This window comes from Chlorocebus sabaeus, chromosome 5 (genome assembly GCF_047675955.1).
Source record: "Chlorocebus sabaeus isolate Y175 chromosome 5, mChlSab1.0.hap1, whole genome shotgun sequence".
NCBI classification, from domain to species: Eukaryota; Metazoa; Chordata; class Mammalia; order Primates; family Cercopithecidae; genus Chlorocebus; species Chlorocebus sabaeus.
In genome coordinates this window covers 30,314,196-30,330,701 of record NC_132908.1, presented here as the reverse complement: position 1 = coordinate 30,330,701, position 16,506 = coordinate 30,314,196, and the positions used below count along the sequence as shown (strand labels likewise).

Genomic DNA, 16,506 nt, shown 5'->3' with positions numbered 1-16,506 from the left:
GAACAGCCTTAGCGAAAGGCTTCTTGAAGAGAAAGATGTAACTCTGTGAGATGAATTAACACAACACAGAGCAGTTTCTCAGAAAGCTTCTTTCCAGTTTTGAACGGAAGATATTTCCTTTTTCACCGTAGCCCTCTCTGGGCTTCCAACTATCCTTTTGCCAATTCCACAAGAACAGCCTTAGCGAAAGCCTTCTTGAAGGGAAAGATGTAACTCTGTGAGATGAATTAACAGAACACAGAGCAGTTTCTCCGAAAACTTCTTTCCACTTTTGAACGGAAGATGTTTACTTTTTCACCATAGCCCTCTATGGGCTTATAAATATCCCTTTGCCAATTCCACCAGAACAGCCTCAGCGAAAGGCTTCTTGAAGAGAAAGATGTAACTCTGTGAGATGAATTAACAGAACACAGAGCAGTTTCTCAGAAAGCTTCTTTCCCGTTTTGAACGGAAGATATTTCCTTTTTCACCATAGCCCTCTATGGGCTTCCAAATATCCCTTTGCCAATTCCACAAGAACAGCCTTAGCGAAAGGCTTCTTGAAGGGAAAGATGTAACTCGGTGAGATGAATTAACAGAACACAGAGCAGTTTCTCGAAAATCTTCTTTCCAGCTTTGAACGGAAGATATTTCCTTTTTCACCATAGCCCTCTATGGGCTTCCAAATATCCCTTTGCCAATTCCACAAGAACAGCCTTAGCGAAAGGCTTCTTGAAGGGAAAGATGGAACTCTGTGAGATGAATTAACGGAACAGAGAGCAATTTCTCAGAAAGCTTCTTTAGAGTTTTGAACGGAAGATATTTCCTTTTTCACCATAGACCTCTCTGGTCTTCCAAATATCCCTTTGCCAATTCCACAAGAACAGCCTTAGCGAAAGGCTTCTTGAAGAGAAAGATGTAACTCTGTGAGATGAATTAACAGAACACAGAGCAGTTTCTCAAAAAGCTTCTTTCCAGCTTTGAACGGAAGATATTTCCTTTTTCACCATAGCCCTCTATGGGCTTCCAAATATCCCTTTGCCAATTCCACAAGAACAGCCTTAGCGAAAGGCTTCTTAAAGGGAAAGATGTAACTCTGTGAGATGAATTAACAGAACACAGAGCAGTTTCTCAGAAAGCTTCTTTCCAGTATTGAACGGAAGATATTTCCTTTTTTACCATAGGCCTCTATGGGCTTCCAAATATCCCTTTGCCAATTCCACAAGAAAAGCCTTAGCGAAAGGCTTCTTGAAGGGAAAGATGTAACTCTGTGAGATGAATTAACGGAACACAGAGCAGTTTCTCAGAAAGCTTCTTTCTAGTTTTGAACGGAAGATATTTCCTTTTTCACCGTAGCTCTCTATTGGCTTCCAAATATCCCTTTGCCAATGCCACAAGAACAACCTTAGCGAAAGGCTTCCTGAAGGGAAAGATGGAACTCTGTGAGATGAATTAACAGAACACAGAGCAGTTTCTCAGAAAGCTTCTTTCCAATTTTGAAGGGAAGATATTTCCTTTTTCATCATAGCCCTCTATGTTCTTCCAAATATCATTTTGCCAATTCCGCAAGAACAGCCTTAGCGAAAGGCTTGTTGAAGGGAAAGATGTAACTCTGTGAGATGAATTAACAGAACACAGAGCAGTTTCTCAGAAAGCTTCTTTCCAGTTTTGAACGGAAGATATTTCCTTTTTCACCATAGCCCTCTATGGGCTTCCAAATATCCCTTTGCCAATTCCACAAGAACAGCCGTAGCGAAAGGCTTCTTGAAGGGAAAGATGTAACTCTGTGAGATGAATTAACAGAACACAGAGCAGTTTCTCAGAAAGCTTCTTTCCAGTTTTGAACGGAAGATATTTCCTTTTTCACCATAGCCCTCTAAGGGCTTCCAAATATCCCTTTGCCAATTCCACAAGAACAGCCTTAGCGAAAGGCTTCTTGAAGGGAAAGATCTAACTCTGTGAGATTAATTAACAGAACACAGAGCAGTTTCTCAGAAAGCTTCTTTCCAGTTTTGAACGGAAGATATTTCCTTTTTCACCATAGCCCTCTATGGGCTTCCAAATATCCCTTTGCCAATTCCACAGGAATAGCCTTAGCGAAAGGCTTTTTGAAGGAAAAGATGTAACTCTGTGAGATGAATTAACAGAACACAGAGTAGTTTCTCAGAAAGCTTCTTTCCAGTTTTGAACGGAAGATATTTCCTTTTTCACCATAGCCCTCTATGGTGTTCCAAATATCCCTTTGCCAATTAAACAAGAACAGCCTTAGCGAAAATCTTCTTGAAGGGAAAGATGTAACTCTGTGAGATGAATTAACAGAACACAGAGCAGTTTCTCAGAAAGCTTCTTTCCAGTTTTGAACGGAAGATATTTCCTTTTCACCACAGCCCTCTATGGGCTTCCACATATCCCTTTGCCAATTCCACAAGAACAGCCATAATGAAAGGCTTCTTGAAGGAAAAAATGTAACTCTGTGAGATGAATTAAGAGAACACAGAGCAGTTTCTCCGAAAGCTTCTTTCCTGTTTTGAACGGAAGATATTTCCTTTTTCACCATAGCCCTCTATGGTGTTCGAAATATCCCTTTGCCAATTCCACAAGAACAGCCTTAGCGAAAGGCTTCTTGAAGGGAAAGATGTAACTCTGGGAGATGAATTTACAGAACACAGAGCAGTTTCTCAGAAAGCTTCTTTCCAGTTTTGAACGGAAGATATTTCCTTTTCACCACAGCCCTCTATGGGCTTCCAAATATCCCTTTGACAATTCCACAAAACAGCCTTAGCGAAAGGCTTCTTGAAGGGAAAGATGTAACTCGGTTAGATGAATTCACAGAACACAGAGCAGTTTCTCAGAAAGCTTATTTCCAGTTTGGAACGGAAGATATTTCCTTTTTCACCGTAGCCCGGTATGGGCTTCCAAATATCCCTTTGCCAATTCCACAAGAACAGCCTTAGCGAAAAGCTTCTTGAAGGGAAAGATGTAACTCTGTGAGATGAATTAACAGAACACAGAGCAGTTTCTCAGAAAGCTTCTTTCCAGTTTTGAACGGAAGATATTTCCTTTTTCACCGTAGCCCTCTATGGGCTTCCAAATATCCCTTTGCCAATTCCACAAGAACAGCCTTAGCGAAAGGCTTCTTGAAGAGAAAGATGTAACTCTGTGAGATGAATTAACAGAACACAGAGCAGTTTCTCAAAAAGCTTCTTTCCAGCTTTGAACGGAAGATATTTCCTTTTTCACCATAGCCCTCTATGGGCTTCCAAATATCCCTTTGCCAATTCCACAAGAACAGCCTTAGCGAAAGGCTTCTTGAAGGGAAAGATGTAACTCTGTGAGATGAATTAACAGAACACAGAGCAGTTTCTCAGAAAGCTTCTTTCCAGTTTTGAACGGAAGATATTTCCTTTTTCACCATAGGCCTCTATGGGCTTCCAAATATCCCTTTGCCAATTCCACAAGAACAGCCTTAGCGAAAGGCTTCTTGAAGGGAAAGATGTAACTCTGTGAGATGAATTAACGGAACACAGAGCAGTTTCTCAGAAAGCTTCTTTCCAGTTTTGAACGGAAGATATTTCCTTTTTCACCGTAGCTCTCTATTGGCTTCCAAATATACCTTTGCCAATGCCACAAGAACAACCTTAGCGAAAGGCTTCTTCAAGGGAAAGATGGAACTCTGTGAGATGAATTAACAGAACACAGAGCAGTTTCTCAGAAAGCTTATTTCCAATTTTGAAGGGAAGATATTTCCTTTTTCACCATAGCCCTCTAAGGGCTTCCAAATATCATTTTGCCAATTCCACAAGAACAGCCTTAGCGAAAGGCTTCTTGAAGGGAAAGATGTAACTCTGTGAGATGAATTAACAGAACACAGAGCAGTTTCTCAGAAAGCTTCTTTCCAGTTTTGAACGGAAGATATTTCATTTTTCACCATAGCCCTCTATGGGCTTCCAAATATCCCTTTGCCAATTCCACAAGAACAGCCGTAGAGAAAGGCTTCTTGAAGGGAAAGATGTAACTCTGTGAGATGAATTAACAGAACACAGAGCAGTTCCTCAGAAAGCTTCTTTCCAGTTTTGAACGGAAGATATTTCCTTTTTCACCATAGCCCTCTATGGTGTTCCAAATATCCCTTTGCCAATTCCACGAGAACAGCCTTAGCGAAAGGCTTCTAAAATGGAAAGATGTAACTCTGTGAGATGAATTAACAGAACACAGAGCAGTTTCTCAGAAAGCTTCTTTCCAGTTTTGAACGGAAGATATTTCCTTTTCACCACAGCCCTCTATGGGCTTCCAAATATCCCTTTGACAATTCCACAAGAACAGCCATAGCGAAAGGCTTCTTGAAAGAAAAGATGTAACTCTGTGAGATGAATTAACAGAACACAGAGGAGTTTCTCAGAAAGCTTCTTTCCAGTTTTGAACGGAAGATATTTCCTTTTTCACCATAGCCCTCTATGGTGTTCCAAATATCCCTTTGCCAATTCCACGAGAACAGACTTAGCGAAAGGCTTCTTAAAGGGAAAGATATAACTCTGTGAGATGAATTAACAGAACACAGAGCAGTTTCTCAGAAAGCTTCTTTGCAGTTTTGAACGGAAGATATTTCTTTTTTCATCATAGCCCTCTATGGGGTTCCAAATATCCCTTTGCCAATTCCACAAGAACAGCTTTAGCGAAAGGCTTCTTGAAGGGAAAAATGTAACTCTGGGAGATGAATTAACAGAACACAGAGGAGATTCTCAGAACGCTTCTTTCCAGTTTTGAACGGAAGATATTTTCTTTTTCACCGTAGCCCTCTATGGGCTTCCAAATATCCCTTTGCCAATTCCAAAAGAACAGCCTTAGCGAAAGGCTTCTTGAAAGGAAAGATGTAACTCTGTGAGATGAATTAACAGAACACAGAACAGTTTCTCCGAAAACTTCTTTCCACTTTTGAACGGAATATATTTCCTTTTTCACCATAGCCCTCTACGGGCATCGAAATATCTCTTTGCCAATTCCAAAAGAACAGCCTTAGCGAAAGGCTTCTTGAAGGGAAAGATGGAACTCTGTGAGATCAATTAACGGAACACAGAGCAATTTCTCAGAAAGCTTCTTTAGAGTTTTGAACGGAAGATATTTCCTTTTTCACCATAGGCCTCTCTGGTCTTCCAAATATCCCTTTGCCAATTCCACAAGAACAGCCTTAGCGAAAGGCTTCTTGAAGGGAAAGTTGTAACCCTGTGAGATGAATTAACAGAACACAGAGCAGTTTCTCAGAAAGCTTCTTTCCAGTTTAGAACGGAAGATATTTCCTTTTTCACCATAGCCCTCTATGGGCTTCCAAATATCACTTTGCCAATTCCACAAGAACAGCCTTAGCGAAAGGCTTCTTGAAGGGAAAGATGTAACTCTGTGAGATGAATTCACAGAACACAGAGCAGTTTCTCAGAAAGCTTCTTTCCAGTTTAACGGAAGATATTTCCTTTTTCACCATAGCCCTCTATGGGCTTCCAAGTATCCCTTTGCCAATTCCACAAGAACAGCCTTAGCGAAAGGCTTCTTGAAGGGAAAGATGTAACTCTGTGAGATGAATTAACAGAACACAGAGCAGTTTCTCAGATAGCTTCTTTCCAGTTTTGAACGCAAGATATTTCCTATTTCACCATAGCCCTCTATGGGCTTCCAAATATCCCTTTGCCAATTCCACAAGAACAGCCTTAGCGAAAGGCTTCTTGAAGGGAAAGATGTAACTCTGTGAGATGAATTAACAGAACACAGAGCAGTTTCTCAGAAAGCTTCTTTCCAGTTTTGAACGGAAGATATTTCCTTTTTCACCGTAGCCCTCTATGGGCTGCCAAATATCCCTTTGACAATTCCAAAAGAACAGCCTTAGCGAAAGGCTTCTTGAAGGGAAAGATGTAACTCTGTGAGATGAATTAACAGAACACAGAGCAGTTTCTCCGAAAGCTTCTTTCCAGTTTTGAACGGAAGATATTTCCTTTTTCACCATAGCCCTCTAAGGGCTTCCAAATATCCCTTTGCCAATTCCACAAGAACAGCCTTAGCGAAAGGCTTCTTGAAGGGAAAGATGTAACTCTGTGAGATTAATTAACAGAACACAGAGCAGTTTCTCAGAAAGCTTCTTTCCAGTTTTGAACGGAAGATATTTCCTTTTTCACCATAGCCCTCTATGGGCTTCCAAATATCCCTTTGCCAATTCCACAGGAATAGCCTTAGAGAAAGGCTTTTTGAAGGGAAAGATGTAACTCTGTGAGAAGAATGAACAGAACACGGAGCAGTTTCTCAGAAAGCTTCTTTCCAGTTTTGAACGGAAGATATTTCCTTTTTCACCAGAGCCCTCTATGGTGTTCCAAATATCCCTTTGCCAATTCCACAAGAACAGCCTTAGCGAAAATCTTCTTGAAGGGAAAGATGTAACTCTGTGAGATGAATTAACAGAACACAGAGCAGTTTCTCAGAAAGCTTCTTTCCAGTTTTGAACGGAAGATATTTCCTTTTCACCACAGCCCTCTATGGGCTTCCAAATATCCCTTTGCCAATTCCACAAGAACAGCCAAAGCGAAAGGCTTCTTGAAGGGAAAGATGTAACTCTGTGAGATGAATTAACAGAACACAGAGCAGTTTCTCAGAAAGCTTCTTTCCTGTTTTGAACGGAAGATATTTCCTTTTTCACCATAGCCCTCTATGGTGTTCCAAATATCCCTTTGCCAATTCCACAAGAACAGCCTTAGCGAAAGGCTTCTTGAAGGGAAAGATGTAACTCTGTGAGATGAATTAGCAGAATACAGAGCAGTTTCTCAGAAAGCTTCTTTCCAGTTTTGAACGGAAGATATTTCCTTTTCACCACAGCCCTCTATGGGCTTCCAAATATCCCTTTGACAATTCCACAAGAACAGCCTTAGCGAAAGGCTTCTTGAAGGGATAGATGTAACTTGGTGAGATGAATTAACAGAACACAGAGCAGTTTCTCAGAAAGCTTCTTTCCAGTTCGGAACGGAAGATATTTCCTTTTTCACCATAGCCCTCTATGAGGTTCCAAATATCCCTTTGACATTTCCACAAGAACAGCCTTAGCGAAAGACTTCTTTAAGGGAAAGATGTAACTCTGTGAGATGAATTAACAGAACACAGAGCAGTTTCTCAGAAAGCTTCTTTCCAGTTTTGAACGCAGGATATTTCCTTTTCACCATAGCCCTCTATGAGCTTCCAAATATACCTTTGCCAATTCCACAAGAACAGCCTTAGCGATAGGCCTCTTGTAGGGAAAGATGTAACTCTGTGAGATGAATTAACAGAACACAGAGCAGTTTCTCAGAAAGCTTCTTTCCAATTTTGAAGGGAAGATATTTCCTTTTTCACCATAGCCCTCTATGGGCTTCCAAATATCATTTTGCCAATTCCACAAGAACAGCCTTAGCGAAAGGCTTCTTGAAGGGAAAGATGTAACTCTGTGAGATGAATTAACAGAACACAGAGCAGTTTCTCATAAAGCTTCTTTCCAGTTTTGAACGGAAGATATTTCCTTTTTCACCATAGCCCTCTATGGGCTTCCAAATATCCCTTTGCCAATTCCACAAGAACAACCCTAGCGAAAGGCTTCTTGAAGGGAAAGATGTAACTCTGTGAGATGAATTAACAGAACACAGAGCAGTTTCTCAGAAAGCTTCTTTCCAGTTTTGAACGGAAGATATTTCCTTTTTCACCGTAGCCCTCTATGGGCTGCCAAATATCCCTTTGACAATTCCACAAGAACAGCCTTAGCGAAAGGCTTCTTGAAGGGAAAGATGTAACTCTGTGAGATGAATTAACAGAACACAGAGCAGTTTCTCAGAAAGCTTCTTTCCAGTTTTGAACGGAAGATATTTCCTTTTTCACCATAGCCCTCTAAGGGCTTCCAAATATCCCTTTGCCAATTCCACAAGAACAGCCTTAGCGAAAGGCTTCTTGAAGGGAGAGATGTAACTCTGTAAGATTAATTAACGGAACACAGAGCAGATTCTCAGAAAGCTTCTTTCCAGTTTTGAACGGAAGATATTTCCTTTTTCACCATAGCCCTCTATGGGCTTCCAAATATCCCTTTGCCAATTCCACAAGGACAGCCTTAGCGAAAGTCTTCTTGAACGGAAAGATGTAACTTGGTGAGATGAATTAACAGAACACAGAGCAGTTTCTCAGAAAGCTTCTTTCCAGTTTGGAACGGAAGATATTTCCTTTTTCACCATAGCCCTCTATGGGGTTCGAAATATCCCTTTGACAATTCCACAAGAACAGCCTTAGCGAAAGACTTCTTTAAGGGAAAGATGTAACTCTGTGAGATGAATTAACAGAACACAGAGCAGTTTCTCAGAAAGCTTCTTTCCAGTTTTGAACGCAGGATATTTCCTTTTCACCATAGCCCTCTATGGGCTTCCAAATATACCTTTGCCAATTCCACAAGAACAGCCTTAGCGATAGGCTTCTTGAAGGGAAAGATGTAACTCTGTGAGATGAATTAACAGTACACAGAGCAGTTTCTCAGAAAGATTCTTTCCAGTTTTGAACGGAAGATATTTCCTTTTTCACCGTAGCCCTCTATGGGCTTCCAAATATCCCTTTGCCAATTCCACAAGAACAGCCTTATCGAAAGGCTTCTTGAAGGGAAAGATGTAACTCTGTGAGATGAATTAACAGAACACAGAGCAGTTTCTCAGAAAGCTTCTTACCAGTGTTGAACGGAAGATATTTCCTTTTTCACCATAGCCCTCTATGGGCTTCCAAATATCACTTTGCCAATTCCACAACAACAGCCTTAGCGAAAGGCTTCTTGAAGGGAAAGATGTAACTCTGTGAGATGAATTCACAGAACACAGAGCAGTTTCTCAGATAGCTTCTTTCCAGTTTTGAACGGAAGATATTTCCTTTTTCACCGTAGCCCTCTATGGGCTTCCAAATATCCCTTTGACAATTCCACAAGAACAGCCTTAGCGAAAGGCTTCTTGAAGGGAAAGATGTAACTCGGTGAGATGAATTAACAGAACACAGAGCAGTTTCTCAGAAAGCTTCTTTCCAGTTTGGAACGGAAGATATTTCCTTTTTAACCATAGCCCTCTATGGGGTTCCAAATATCCCTTTGACAATTCCACAAGAACAGCCTTAGCGAAAGACTTCTTCAAGGGAAAGATGTAACTCTGTGAGATGAATTAACAGAACACAGAGCAGTTTCTCAGAAAGCTTCTTTCCAGTTTTGAACGGAAGATATTTCTTTTTTCACCATAGCCCTCTATGGGCTTCCAAATGTCCCATTGCCAATTCCACAAGAACAGCCTTAGCGAAAGGCTTCTTAAAGGGAAAGATGTAACTCTGTGAGATGAATTAACAGAACACAGAGCAGTTTCTCAGAAAGCTTCTTTCCAGTGTTGAACGGAAGATATTTCCTTTTTCACCATAGCCCTCTACGGTGTTCCAAATATCCCTTTGCCAATTCCACAAGAACAGCCTTAACGAAAGGCTTCTTGAAGGGAAAGATTTAATTCTGTGAGATGAATTAACAGAACACAGAGCAGTTTCTCAGAAAGCTTCTTTCCAGTTTTGAACGGAAGATATTTCCTTTTCCACCATAGCCCTCTATGGGCTTCCAAATATCCCTTTGCCAATTCCACAAGAACAGCCTTAGCGAAAGGCTTCTTGAAGGGAAAGATGTAACTCGGTGAGATGAATTAACAGAACACAGAGCAGTTTCTCAAAAAGCTTCTTTCCAGCTTTGAACGGAAGATATTTCCTTTTTCACCATAGCCCTCTACGGGCATCGAAATATCCCTTTGCCAATTCCACAAGAACAGCCTTAGCGAAAGGCTTCTTGAAGGGAAAGATGGAACTCTGTGAGATGAATTAACGGAACACAGAGCAATTTCTCAGAAAGCTTCTTTAGAGTTTTGAACGGAAGATATTTCCTTTTTCACCATAGGCCTCTCTGGTCTTCCAAATATCCCTTTGCCAATTCCACAAGAACAGCCTTAGCGAAAGGCTTCTTGAAGGGAAAGATGTAACTCTGTGAGATGAATTAACAGAACACACAGCAGTTTCTCAGAAAGCTTCTTTCCCGTTTTGAACGGAAGATATTTCCTTTTTCACCGTAGCCCTCTATGGGCTTCCAAATATCATTTTGCCAATTCCAAAAGAACAGCCTTAGCGAAAGGCTTCTTGAAGGGAAAGATGTAACTCTGTGAGATGAATTAACAGAACATAGAGCAGTTTCTCAGAAAGCTTCTTTCCAGTTTTGAACGGAAGATATTTCCTTTTTCACCATAGCCCTCTATGGGCTTCCAAATATCACTTTGCCAATTCCACAAGAACAGCCTTAGCGAAAGGCTTGTTGAAGGGAAAGATGTAACTCTGTGAGATGAATTAACAGAACACAGAGCAGTTTCTCTGAAAGCTTCTTTCCAGTTTTGAACGGAAGATATTTCCTTTTTCACCATAGCCCTCTATGGACTTCCAAGTATCCCTTTGCCAATTCCACAAGAACAGCCTTAGCGAAAGGCTTCTTGAAGGGAAAGATGTAACTCTGTGAGATGAATTAACAGAACACAGAGCAGTTTCTCAGAAAGCTTCTTTCCAGTTTTGAACGCAAGATATTTCCTTTTTCACCATAGCCCTCTCTGGGCTTCCAAATATCCCTTTGCCTATTCCACAAGAACAGCCTTAGCGAAAGGCTTCTTGCAGGGAAAGATGTAACTCTGTGAGATGAATTAACAGAACACAGAGCAGTTTCTCAGAAAGCTTCTTTCCAGTTTTGAACGGAAGATATTTCCTTTTTCACCGTAGCCCTCTATGGGCTTCCAAATATCCCTTTGCCAATTCCACAAGAACAGCCTTAGCGAAAGGCTTCTTGAAGAGAAAGATGTAACTCTGTGAGATGAATTAACAGAACACAGAGCAGTTTCTCAAAATGCTTCTTTCCAGCTTTGAACGGAAGATATTTCCTTTTTCACCATAGCCCTCTATGGGCTTCCAAATATCCCTTTGCCAATTCCACAAGAACAGCCTTAGCGAAAGGCTTCTTGAAGGGAAAGATGTAACTCTGTGAGATGAATTAACAGAACACAGAGCAGTTTCTCAGAAAGCTTCTTTCCAGTTTTGAACGGAAGATATTTCCTTTTTCACCATAGGCCTCTATGGGCTTCCAAATATCCCTTTGCCAATTCCACAAGAACAGCCTTATCGAAAGGCTTCTTGAAGGGAAAGATGTAACTCTGTGAGATGAATTAACGGAACACAGAGCAGTTTCTCAGAAAGCTTCTTTCCAGTTTTGAACGGAATATATTTCCTTTTTCACCGTAGCCCTCTATGGGCTTCCAAATATCCCTTTGCCAAATCCAAAAGAACAGCCTTAGCGAAAGGCTTCTTGAAGGGAAAGATGTAACTCTGTGAGATGAATTAACAGAACACAGAACAGTTTCTCTGAAAACTTCTTTCCACTTTTGAACGGAATATATTTCCTTTTTCACCATAGCCCTCTACGGGCATCGAAATATCTCTTTGCCAATTCCACAAGAACAGCCTTAGCGAAAGGCTTCTTGAAGGGAAAGATGGAACTCTGTGAGATGAATTAACGGAACACAGAGCAATTTCTCAGAAAGCTTCTTTAGAGTTTTGAACGGAAGATATTTCCTTTTTCACCATAGGCCTCTCTGGTCTTCCAAATATCCCTTTGCCAATTCCACAAGAACAGCCTTAGCGAAAGGCTTCTTGAAGGGAAAGATGTAACTCTGTGAGATGAATTAACAGAACACAGAGCAGTTTCTCAGAAAGCTTCTTTCCCGTTTTGAACGGAAGATATTTCCTTTTTCACCGCAGCCCTCTATGGGCTTCCAAATATCATTTTGCCAATTCCACAAGAACAGCCTTAGCGAAAGGCTTCTTGAAGGGAAAGATGTAACTCTGTGAGATGAATTAACAGAACATAGAGCAGTTCCTCAGAAAGCTTCTTTCCAGTTTTGAACGGAAGATATTTCCTTTTTCACCATAGCCCTCTATGGGCTTCCAAATATCACTTTGCCAATTCCACAAGAACAGCCTTAGCGAAAGGATTCTTGAAGGGAAAGATGTAACTCTGTGAGATGAATTCACAGAACACAGAGCAGTTTCTCAGAAAGCTTCTTTCCAGTTTTGAACGGAAGATATTTCCTTTTTCACCATAGCCCTCTATGGGCTTCCAAGTATCCCTTTGCCAATTCCACAAGAACAGCCTTAGCGAAAGGCTTCTTGAAGGGAAAGATGTAACTCTGTGAGATGAACTAACAGAACACAGAGCAGTTTCTCAGATAGCTTCTTTCCAGTTTTGAACGCAAGATATTTCCTTTTTCACCATAGCCCTCTCTGGGCTTCCAAATATCCCTTTGCCAATTCCACAAGAACAGCCTTAGCGAAAGGCTTCTTGAAGGGAAAGATGTAACTCTGTGAGATGAATTAACAGAACACAGAGCAGTTTCTCAGAAAGCTTCTTTCCAGTTTTGAACGGAAGATATTTCCTTTTTCACCGTAGCCCTCTATGGGCTTCCAAATATCCCTTTGCCAATTCCACAAGAACAGCCTTAGCGAAAGGCTTCTTGAAGAGAAAGATGTAACTCTGGGAGATGAATTAACAGAACACAGAGCAGTTTCTCAAAAAGCTTCTTTCCAGCTTTGAACGGAAGATATTTCCTTTTTCACCATAGCCCTCTATGGGCTTCCAAATATCCCTTTGCCAATTCCACAAGAACAGCCTTAGCGAAAGTCTTCTTGAAAGAAAAGATGTAACTCTGTGAGATGAATTAACAGAACACAGAGCAGTTTCGCAGAAAGCTTCTTTCCAGTTTTGAACGGAAGATATTTCCTTTTTCACCATAGGCCTCTATGGGATTCCAAATATCCCTTTGCCAATTCCACAAGAACAGCCTTAGCGAAAGGCTTCTTGAAGGGAAAGATGTAACTCTGTGAGATGAATTAACGGAACACAGAGCAGTTTCTCAGAAAGCTTCTTTCCAGTTTTGAACGGAAGATATGTCCTTTTTCACCGTAGCTCTCTATTGGCTTCCAAATATCCCTTTGCCAATGCCACAAGAACAATCTTAGCGAAAGGCTTCTTGAAGGGAAAGATGGAACTCTGTGAGATGAATTAACAGAACACAGAGCAGTTTCTCAGAAAGCTTCTTTCCAGTTTTGAACGGAAGTTATTTCCTTTTTCACCATAGCCCTCTATGGTGTTCCAAATATCCCTTTGCCAATTCCACGAGAACAGCCTTTGCGAAAGGCTTCTTAAAGGGAAAGATGTAACTCTGTGAGATGAATTAACAGAACACAGAGCAGTTTCTCAGAAAGCTTCTTTCCAGTTTTGAACGGAAGATATTTCTTTTTTCACCATAGCCCTCTATGGGATTCCAAATATCCATTTGCCAATTCCACAAGAACAGCTTTAGCGAAAGGCTTCTTGAAGGGAAAGATGTAACTCTGGGAGATGAATTAACAGAACACAGAGGAGATTCTCAGAACGCTTCTTTCCAGTTTTGAACGGAAGATATTTTCTTTTTCACCGTAGCCCTCTATGGGCTTCCAAATATCCCTTTGCCAATTCCACAAGAACAGCCTTAGCCAAAGGCTTCTTGAAGGGAAAGATGTAACTCTGTGAGATGAATTAACGGAACACAGAGCAATTTCTCAGAAAGCTTCTTTAGAGTTTTGAACGGAAGATATTTCCTTTTTCACCATAGGCCTCTCTGGTCTTCCAAATATCCCTTTGCCAATTCCACAAGAACAGCCTTAGCGAAAGGCTTCTTGAAGGGAAAGATGTAACTCTGTGAGATGAATTAACAGAACACAGAGCAGTTTCTCAGAAAGCTTCTTTCCAGTTTAGAAGGGAAGATATTTCCTTTTTCACCATAGCCCTCTATGGGCTTCCAAATATCACTTTGCCAATTCCACAAGAACAGCCTTAGCGAAAGGCTTCTTGAAGGGAAAGATGTAACTCTGTGAGATGAATTCACAGAACACAGAGCAGTTTCTCAGAAAGCTTCTTTCCAGTTTAACGGAAGATATTTCCTTTTTCACCATAGCCCTCTATGGGCTTCCAAGTATCCCTTTGCCAATTCCACAAGAACAGCCTTAGCGAAAGGCTTCTTGAAGGGAAAGATGTAACTCTGTGAGATGAATTAACAGAACTCAGAGCAGTTTCTCAGAAAGATTCTTTCCAGTTTTGAACGGAAGATATTTCCTTTTTCACCGTAGCCCTCTAAGGGCTTCCAAATATCCCTTAGCCAATTCCACAACAACAGCCATAGCGAAAGGCTTCTTGAAGGGAAACATGTAACTCTGTGAGATGAATTAACAGAACACAGAACAGTTTCTCCGAAAACTTCTTTCCACTTTTGAACGGAATATATTTCCTTTTTCACCATAGCCCTCTACGGGCATCGAAATATCTCTTTGCCAATTCCAAAAGAACAGCCTTAGCGAAAGGCTTCTTGAAGGGAAAGATGGAACTCTGTGAGATCAATTAACGGAACACAGAGCAATTTCTCAGAAAGCTTCTTTAGAGTTTTGAACGGAAGATATTTCCTTTTTCACCATAGGCCTCTCTGGTCTTCCAAATATCCCTTTGCCAATTCCACAAGAACAGCCTTAGCGAAAGGCTTCTTGAAGGGAAAGTTGTAACTCTGTGAGATGAATTAACAGAACACAGAGCAGTTTCTCAGAAAGCTTCTTTCCAGTTTAGAACGGAAGATATTTCCTTTTTCACCATAGCCCTCTATGGGCTTCCAAATATCACTTTGCCAATTCCACAAGAACAGCCTTAGCGAAAGGCTTCTTGAAGGGAAAGATGTAACTCTGTGAGATGAATTCACAGAACACAGAGCAGTTTCTCAGAAAGCTTCTTTCCAGTTTAACGGAAGATATTTCCTTTTTCACCATAGCCCTCTATGGGCTTCCAAGTATCCCTTTGCCAATTCCACAAGAACAGCCTTAGCGAAAGGCTTCTTGAAGGGAAAGATGTAACTCTGTGAGATGAATTAACAGAACACAGAGCAGTTTCTCAGATAGCTTCTTTCCAGTTTTGAACGCAAGATATTTCCTTTTTCACCATAGCTCTCTCTGGGCTTCCAAATATCCCTTTGCCAATTCCACAAGAACAGCCTTAGCGAAAGGCTTCTTGAAGGGAAAGATGTAACTCTGTGAGATGAATTAACAGAACACAGAGCAGTTTCTCAGAAAGCTTCTTTCCAGTTTTGAACGGAAGATATTTCCTTTTCACCGTAGCCCTCTATGGGCTGCCAAATATCCCTTTGACAATTCCAAAAGAACAGCCTTAGCGAAAGGCTTCTTGAAGGGAAAGATGTAACTCTGTGAGATGAATTAACAGAACACAGAGCAGTTTCTCCGAAAGCTTCTTTCCAGTTTTGAACGGAAGATATTTCCTTTTTCACCATAGCCCTCTAAGGGCTTCCAAATATCCCTTTGCCAATTCCACAAGAACAGCCTTAGCGAAAGGCTTCTTGAAGGGAAAGATGTAACTCTGTGAGATTAATTAACAGAACACAGAGCAGTTTCTCAGAAAGCTTCTTTCCAGTTTTGAACGGAAGATATTTCCTTTTTCACCATAGCCCTCTATGGGCTTCCAATATCCCTTTGCCAATTCCACAGGAATAGCCTTAGAGAAAGGCTTTTTGAAGGGAAAGATGTAACTCTGTGAGAAGAATGAACAGAACACGGAGCAGTTTCTCAGAAAGCTTCTTTCCAGTTTTGAACGGAAGATATTTCCTTTTTCACCAGAGCCCTCTATGGTGTTCCAAATATCCCTTTGCCAATTCCACAAGAACAGCCTTAGCGAAAATCTTCTTGAAGGGAAAGATGTAACTCTGTGAGATGAATTAACAGAACACAGAGCAGTTTCTCAGAAAGCTTCTTTCCAGTTTTGAACGGAAGATATTTCCTTTTCACCACAGCCCTCTATGGGCTTCCAAATATCCCTTTGCCAATTCCACAAGAACAGCCAAAGCGAAAGGCTTCTTGAAGGGAAAGATGTAACTCTGTGAGATGAATTAACAGAACACAGAGCAGTTTCTCAGAAAGCTTCTTTCCTGTTTTGAACGGAAGATATTTCCTTTTTCACCATAGCCCTCTATGGTGTTCCAAATATCCCTTTGCCAATTCCACAAGAACAGCCTTAGCGAAAGGCTTCTTGAAGGGAAAGATGTAACTCTGTGAGATGAATTAGCAGAATACAGAGCAGTTTCTCAGAAAGCTTCTTTCCAGTTTTGAACGGAAGATATTTCCTTTTCACCACAGCCCTCTATGGGCTTCCAAATATCCCTTTGACAATTCCACAAGAACAGCCTTAGCGAAAGGCTTCTTGAAGGGATAGATGTAACTTGGTGAGATGAATTAACAGAACACAGAGCAGTTTCTCAGAAGCTTCTTTCCAGTTCGGAACGGAAGATATTTCCTTTTTCACCATAGCCCTCTATGAGGTTCCAAATATCCCTTTGACAATTCCACAAGAACAGCCTTAGC

The 16,506-nt window shown here is 41.0% G+C and overlaps 4 pseudogenes; all 4 read right to left on the bottom strand.

Annotated features, from left to right (window-relative positions):
- Nucleotides 1-9,161: 9,161 nt before the first annotated feature.
- LOC140711631 (uncharacterized) lies at nucleotides 9,162-9,923 on the bottom strand (annotated as a pseudogene).
- LOC140711630 (uncharacterized) lies at nucleotides 9,836-11,302 on the bottom strand (annotated as a pseudogene).
- A 262-nt stretch (nucleotides 11,303-11,564) lies between these two features.
- LOC140711629 (uncharacterized) lies at nucleotides 11,565-12,675 on the bottom strand (annotated as a pseudogene).
- A 578-nt stretch (nucleotides 12,676-13,253) lies between these two features.
- The window catches only part of LOC140711628 (uncharacterized), a 7,890-nt pseudogene continuing 4,637 nt past the window's right edge, over nucleotides 13,254-16,506 (bottom strand).